Source organism: Cornus florida, unplaced genomic scaffold, assembly GCF_030987335.1.
Source record: "Cornus florida cultivar Cherokee Brave unplaced genomic scaffold, ASM3098733v1 CherokeeBrave_3.0.0_Hap2_Chr07, whole genome shotgun sequence".
Lineage (NCBI taxonomy): Eukaryota > Viridiplantae > Streptophyta > Magnoliopsida > Cornales > Cornaceae > Cornus > Cornus florida.
This window is the reverse complement of record NW_026775577.1, coordinates 82,066,427-82,074,502: the sequence shown is the minus strand read 5'-3', so window position 1 is coordinate 82,074,502 and position 8,076 is coordinate 82,066,427. Positions and strand designations below refer to the sequence as shown.

The following is an 8,076-nucleotide window of genomic DNA, read 5'->3' as shown; positions in this document are numbered from 1 at the left end:
CCAACACTACTACTAACGTAGCAAGAGTGAGTATGGATCATCCAAAGTGACTGTGAGGATCGAGCAATGTCGTGGAATCACAATTAGGGCTAGTAGGTCGAGTGATAAAACAATTGGTTGGTTGGTTGATTAATTAAAGAGCAACTAATTAAACTAAGTAACAGCAAAAGAGTGCAATTAAGAGTAAGTAAGAGAGAGAGAGAGAGAGAGATCTTGGGGTTTAGAGATCACCACCAAGCAATGCATTTCTATATCATTGACAAGTGATTAATGAGGGCAAATAGTGGGTTACAATATTGGTGTGTGTGTATTTGGTTGATTCAACAAGCAAGGATGACTAGTCAAGCATGTATTGTCTAAACAACATGTGAAAGGAACAATAAATCAAAACAAGTCATTAATCCTTTCATTAAGCTCACAATCCAAATACAACACAAGGATAGAGACATATGCTAATTGCATTCAAAAGCTTGTATCATCAAACAACAAGCATAGATTGTCCTCCCATTTAACACTACACTACAACTACACTACATCTACACTACTAGCATGAAAATAAAGTAGGGGAAAGGCACAATCCATCAAGAGATAAGCATGAACCATCAAGAGAATCACAAAAGCATTCTTTTAAGCACAATGTTTTGACAATCTCTAAATCTATAGCATCAATACACATAGACATGCACCAATAACATAAAATCTAGAGATAAGCACATGAATATCTATTCTAGCATATATAGACATATGGATAGAATGAAATGATCAATTGGAAACATTAAACCACATAAATCATAGAATAAACAAGATCTATATATATCAAAGTGTCAAAACATCAATTACAACACTAATCCCTCAATAATACATAAGATTAAGATATAGAAAGCATGCCTGGGGCTAACTCTAGCCCCAACAGGATATCTAGCCACTCATGGTGATGATGCTCCAACCCTCAAGGGCTAATTCCATGGTTGAAATCTGCTCCTTGTTGATGAAGAGTCTCCAATGGTGTCTCTAGCCTCCTCCTCCTCTAAACTTCCTGTCCAAGAGATGATATGAATATAATGTTATGGCTCCCTCTTGTAAAAGCAATCCTTATCCTTATATAGATAGGTCAAAATGACACCCAAAATGAGTTGGGTAATGATTGGATAAAGGACAACTTTCAATGAGATGGAATTTTAACTTTTTTGCACTAGAGGGAGTTCGATCGATCGAACCTTGAACTTGGATTGATCGAAAGTAAGTGAGATCGATCGAACTTAGGCTGGATCAAAACAACTGGCTGAGCTTTTTGGAAAAAGACAAATTCGAGATATTTATGGGAGATATTTATGGAAAAAGGACAAAAGTGGTTAGTGGGTGGTACAGCTGTGGATAGGATCAATCATTTGAATAAGGACAAAAATGTTCAATCGATCGAAGGATGGTGTTGGATCAATCGAACATTTGGAACTTTATGCTTTTGGGTCAAGGCTTGGATTTATCTTGAAGTGCTGAGATCAATCATTGTTCGATCGATCGAACCTTGAAGTTGGAATGATCGAACTTTGCTGCTAATCACCTTTGGCTTCATTTGCTTCCTTCTTTCTCCACTTTGCTCCTTTCTTTGATTAATCGCAGAATTACTTCAATTAAGCTCTTATTTGGCTAAGTTAGCTTATTTTCGGGATACGTGCCTAAAAAGGGAAATAATATGAAATCAATCTAAAACGGTAAAGTAAGATAGATAAAGGTACTAGAATGCCGAAGCTTAAGGGGTTTAAATATGCACTTTTCAGTGCTCATCACACCCCCAAACTTAAATATTGCTAGTCCCTAGCAATGAACTAGAAAGAAAAGGAATGAAATAAACAACTATACAAGTATGAATCTAGAAAATAATAAATGGATAACGCCACTTTTGTAGGGAACACGATTGCATTTAGCATATGCAACAAGCCTTTTAAACCCCTAGGTTACCCCTAGTGGACGAGTGAAGTCTCGTGAGGGCTTCCAGAAATGGTATCGACAAACATTAAGCTCATTTTTTCAAAAGAGGCACCAATATTGCAAACAAGTATTGGGAGAAAACTACCTCAAGTATGCAATGTTTCAAACATTTATTAGCAATCTCCCAAAATTTCAACATCAAGCAAGCAAGTATGGTCCTCCACACATCAAGAAAATGATCATGCAAATCAAAACAACTCTAGAATCCTTTTTTGAGTGGACCGGCATCAAATGTGTTGCTATCTAAGCCAACTAAAGATTTAATCACATCTTAACCCTCAAACTAGCACACAAATCTAGTACCGATCATTAAGATAAAAAGTGGACCATTTATTAAAACTTTATTATTCTAGGTGCGCTTATTCTTTTCACTCATTCAATTTTTTTTTTTTTTTTTTTGAGGATCAAAGATGGAAGTATAGTACAATGTGTTGATCTATTAAGCTTTTTAGTTATTCATGAGGTCGAGCGTTAGGTCAATGACTCCCAAACCAGACAGCTTTAGGGCACTAGGTGTTCAAACACCCCTACGGACTTACAAGCTCAAATCAACTAGGCTACAAATCAAGACAACCTCCATCTAATCATTTCCCACTTCTCACCTTTTTGGGAGAAGTCCTCACTTTTTTTATTACTTTTGCAATTTTTACTTTTTTTTTTTTTTTGAATAAACAATTATTAACCTAGAGTTTAGGCCTTCCATCTTTCGGCGCGAGAAGTTCAGTGCTTGATGAGGCTAGAATCCCGGCTACTTAGTGAAAAGGGGTTGTTATCCACCTTTATCAAGAATGAAAGCTTTCAATGCACTACAAGCCCAATTGGGATATAACCAATTCAATAATTAACAAAGCATGGACCCCACAAATAAATGCTAGTGCGCGCCGGTGCTAGTGTAGAAGACTAGAGTGAATCTCAAAACAATCACAAAATCAAGATGATGTTGACCACAAATGCAAGCAAGATATCAATCTTTCAAAAAATTTACTCCTAAATGGCTTCCACAAGGCATACAAGGAGTATTGGCCTCTTAAGTCAAGCAATTTTTAAATTTTAAGTAATATAGTCCTCAAAAGATCAAAATCATAGCTAGATATGGACCAATCATAGAAATATCCCTCAAATACACAAGTCAAACTAAAAATTTGAATTTAAAACTAACACTGTAGAGTAGCATTCCCCCCAAACTTAAATTGCACAATGTCCTTAATATGCAAAGAGAACAAAGGAAAGAGTATACCAGTGTAACTAAGCAAGAATGATCGGGACTGAAGTATCCAAAGTGGGTGGCATTGCCCTCCCAAACTTGGGACAAACTATGGTCCTGAAAATTGGCACTTGGATAAACTTATCAGATAACAAAATGGGATAATTAGTGCACAGTGGTCATGCAAGTGTAAATGGGATAAACAGATAACGAAATGAGAGAGGTATAAGGGTGGTCTTGGAAATTGGGTAGCACTCTTTCACTGAAGTCACTGTGATGCACCTGATGGAGTCAAACATACAGATATGAGAATACAATCATATGACATCCATAGCAAAAATAGATATATAAAATAGAGAAAATGCAGGTACAACAAAAATATCAAAGCCGACAGACAGGCTGTAAAAATAATACAGTGACAACAATAAAGTATCAAAAGGAGAGAGGGATCATAAGATAGAAAGGACTGGGAGCTCAAGAAGATGAGGTAGGATGGGCAGGTCTGGCTCCGCGGATGTCTCTGGATAAATCTCTGAACATGGTCAAGACATCCGTGCGGAAGGCAGTAAACTCAGCTCTGTGGGCTGTGAGGTCAGCTCGGACGGTAACAACAGCGTCCTTGAGCGTCTGCAGACGTACTCCATAGCCGGGGGTCATATCTAGAGTCTCGGGCATAGATGAATCAGAAGAAAGCTCCTGAGTCTGCTCCTGCTCATAAATGGGTGACCTGGCTGGAGAGTTATGCTCTGCATCGTCTGCAGGGTGCTCTAAGTTGATGTCTAAATGCTCGGCAGCTGGATAAACTGGTGCGTCATCCGCTGCGGTATGTGCTGCCAGTGCCTCTGCCTGGGCCTGTGCTGCCACCTCCTCCTCTAACTCCAGCTTTGCAACCTCCAGTACGGCATGGACCTGCAGGCGAGTGATAATAGCTCTGTAGCTCTTGTCCTAGTCCTTCTTGCGAAAGTAACGGGAACCTCTCTCGGGGTGCTCCTGTGGGTGGATGGGATAGCGCTGGTCAATGAGAATCTGGGTGATGAGGTGGCTGAATGGAAGAGACTTTGTCCTTCCGGGCACCTCCTTGCTGACGTACTCATCGTAGAGCTTCCTCATCACGCTCCAGATAAGCGCAGGAATAGACACCCAGTGCCCGGTGTAGAAAGAGTAAAGGGCTGTCAGATAATCGCCCCTCCTCTGAATCTTGTGCCCCACCATGTATATATTCTAGTAAAGGACGGAATCAATAAACCATAGGTTGTTTGGAAGATATGTCCGGGTGGCGAAAGTCTCGCCACTGGCATGGTGACCTGTGAGAAAAATCGCCATATCGGTATAAAAAGGCCTGTGGAACCTAGGATATGTCTCCTGTAGCTCGGGCGGGCACCGATGTGGATAGCGAGTCGAACGGGCCAGAGTATCCACTGTCATGGTGATCTCATAGCCATTGATAGAGGTGATGATCTTAGCTGTAGTGTGCGGCGATGGTTGGAGGTTCTGGTAGAACAACCGTACCAGTCGCAGGTAGATCGGCTCTGTGACTGGGGCAAGAATAGCTGAGAGGCCCCATTGAATGATATCCTGATAGGCAGATCGAGTCAGCACCGATCTGGAGAAGAATGCGATGTCGAATGCTGACTCGTGCTCAATAGTCATGTGTGCATATCGAGGCACAAGTCTGTCACGCTGTAGATGAGCTGGCTGAACAGGTGAAGCAGGCTGAGCTGGCTGCTCAGCGCCTCTATGCGATGGAGATGGTGATGGAGTGAATGCTGGATGAGCCGGCGACTGGGGTGGAGCAGGGTGTAATGGCTCCTCTGTATGAGAGGGTTGCACAGTCTCCCCAGTCCCCTGTCGGACTCTCCTCTGTGTGTGCTCGGGACTAGGATCCCGGACATGAGATGGACCGGCCCCGTCGTCAAGTCTGCAGCTGGAGCTGTGATGGTGTCTACGTGCTACTGTCTTAACGCGAGCCATAGTCTGCAAATAGAAATTCAAAAGTTAGTGCCAGCATATATAGAATATAAAGCACAATATAGAAACATGTATGTCAAATAAGATAGACAAAACAAAATATCGCATGATTCTATGCAAGTGGCAGAATATGAAACATGCTAAACAATGTGAGTATGAAATGTATCCAATGTGGAATATCACAGGCATTGGGCATATATAAGGTAACATGAACATAAGATAAGATAAATGAAGTGTGTATATGAGATCTGTGAAATTCGATCGATCAGAAAAAGAAATGAGATCGATCACAAAAGTTGGATCAATCGAAGGTTGGGTTGGATCGATCGAAGATTGAGTTGGATCAATCACAAAATTTGGATCGATCAAAAATTAGTTGGATTGATTGTAAATCTTCGATCAATCATAAATTTGTTCAATCGATCGAACAGTGCGACGATGAAACCTAACAGTCACATATATGTGACTTTTGAAGCATGGGGCCCACACGAATGAGTTCGTGGGCCCTCCAACAACACAAATCAAGCCTAAATGCACTCCAAACGTGGCCCAAACACCCAAATCTAACAAAATCTTCAAAATCTATGCACATATATACACATATATATATATATAGACATGGATGCTAAAGCTTTGAGAATGGAAGATTCAATATGAGAGCAACATGATTACGACATTTAAAACAAATATTGATGCATGAGAGTTCAAATCTAAGGAAGGATGTCTCGGATCTTACCTCAAGAGAGCAAGAGAATAGAGAATGAACTGAGATGATCTGAGATGAAGAGGATGGAGATGAACTGAGATTCGAGATGCTTGGATCTCGCCGGAGGAGTTGCCGAAGCTTGGAGAGATGATTCATAGTGAAGAGGGACAAAAGGCTAGGGTTTGGTAAGTTCGATCGATCCAAATTATCGATCTGAAGACCCTTGGATCTGTTTTTAAAAACATTTCCCGACTAGTTCGATCGATCGAAGATAAGTTGTGATCGATCGAACTTTGATGAACTCCTTTCAAAGTATTTTTGGATTTTTAGTTTTTTTTTTTTTTTTTTTCTTTAAATTTGCAAAAATAAAATTAAAAATTAAAAATTGGAAAATAAAGTAAAACAAAATATTTTTGATTTGATTCGAATTTTTTTTTTTTTTTTGAATTTAATTAATTAAAATCTAAATAAATTAAAATATTTTTGAATTTTTGAAAACTTGTTGAAAATTAATACAAAATAAAATGAGAGTGAAAATAGAATAAAATAAAAAAATATGTTTGGATTTTTGAAAAGTTGAAAAGACAAATTAAAGTTAAAATAATGAGATGAAGATATGTGATCGATCGAAACAAGCCTTCGATCGATCAAACAAAGGTATCCAGAAATGGAACCTTTGGTTCAAACACTTCTGCAAAATTTTCTTTTGAACTCTCTTTAACACAAGAAGTTTTCAAATCATTTTTTAATAAAACTTTTTCAACATCCTTTTTCAAAACTTCTTTTTCAAACACATCTTTTAAGACTTTTTCATTTACAAGGTCATGTATATGCAATGAAAGAAGAATGGGACATGAAACGGGACGGGTGACAACTTGAGGTTGCACCAGTTCACTCTCTTCATTAGACATTCCAACTTGATTGTTCACAATCCTACTACTCCGCAAGGTAGTCGCCGTATTAACATGTTCAATGGCGTAGCCTTCCGATGAGAAATAGGTTTCCACAACACATTGTTGCTTAGGTGGGGCATTTATAGGCATCTTTCCCTTCTCTCTTGCATTGAGAGTGCTTGCTATTTGCCCTACTTGGGTTTCTAGCTTTGCAATAGATTGAGAGTGAGAATGAAACAATTGAGTGTTAGCCTCTAAAGTGCCCAAAGCATTCAAAACTTTCTCTTCAAAGGTGGGACTTCTAGTATTACCTTGGGAATAGGATTGGTTGGGAAAATGAGAATTAGCAAATTGATTCCCTTGTGAATGATAGGGTCTATAACCTTGGGATCCTTGGTTTTGAAGTAAAGGTGGAATGTACTTCCCTTGAAAACCGCCTTGGGAAGGGTTTGAGCCCTCTCCTTGGTTTTTCCAAGAGAAATTCGGATGATTCCTCCAACTTGGATTATAATGAGTACCATAAGGATTGTTCCCTTGGTTCACAAAAGCCGCATTGACTTGTTCATTAGGTTCACTTTGCACTTATCCATGAGGACAATGAGAAGTAAAATGAAGAACACTGGAATAAGTCATACGTGTTTCATTTGATGCACGATGAGAATGGTTAGGGAAGGAAGATACTTGGTTCGCCGAGTTTTGGTTAATAAAAAATTGATCAAACCTTTGAGACAAAGACTTCATTTCGACGGCTATTTCATTTGAATGTTTAACTTGATGTAAGCCAACACTCTTCCTACCTTGTGAATTTTTACCATTCTTGGATGATAATGTTCTATGCAAAGAATTTTCACTCATGCTTTCATAGAGACGCCACACTTCATCCTCAAGCCTATCAATGTATAAGCCACCCATGGAAGCATCAACCATACCCTTATAGTTGTCTGATAAGCTCTCAAAGAAGTATTGAACTAATTGCCATTTGGGCATGTCATGATGTGGACACTTCCTAAGCAATTCATTGAAGCGTTCCCATGCGTCATGAAACGTTTCTCCATCCCCATGTGAAAATTCTCTAATTGAGGTACTCGTGGCATTGGTCTTAGAAACCAGATCGTACTTCTTCAAGAACTCTTGTTGCATTTCTCCCCAAGAAGTGATTGAAAAAGGCCTAAGATTGTTAAACCAATACTTTGCCTTGTCTTTTAAGGTGAATGGAAAAAGTTTGAATCTTAAAACCTCTTCCGGCATGTCCGTATATTTTACGGTGGAACATACTTCAAGAAACTCATCCAAATGCTTGTAAGGTTCTTCACTTG

The 8,076-nt window shown here is 39.3% G+C and overlaps 1 non-coding gene across 1 annotated transcript; it reads left to right on the top strand.

Moving 5' to 3' along the window:
- The first annotated feature begins 7,745 nt into the window (after positions 1 to 7,745).
- LOC132267928 (small nucleolar RNA R71) lies at positions 7,746 to 7,847 on the top strand. The gene has a single exon (XR_009469132.1). It is a non-coding gene; the product is annotated as a small nucleolar RNA R71 (small nucleolar RNA).
- The last annotated feature ends 229 nt before the right edge of the window (positions 7,848 to 8,076 follow it).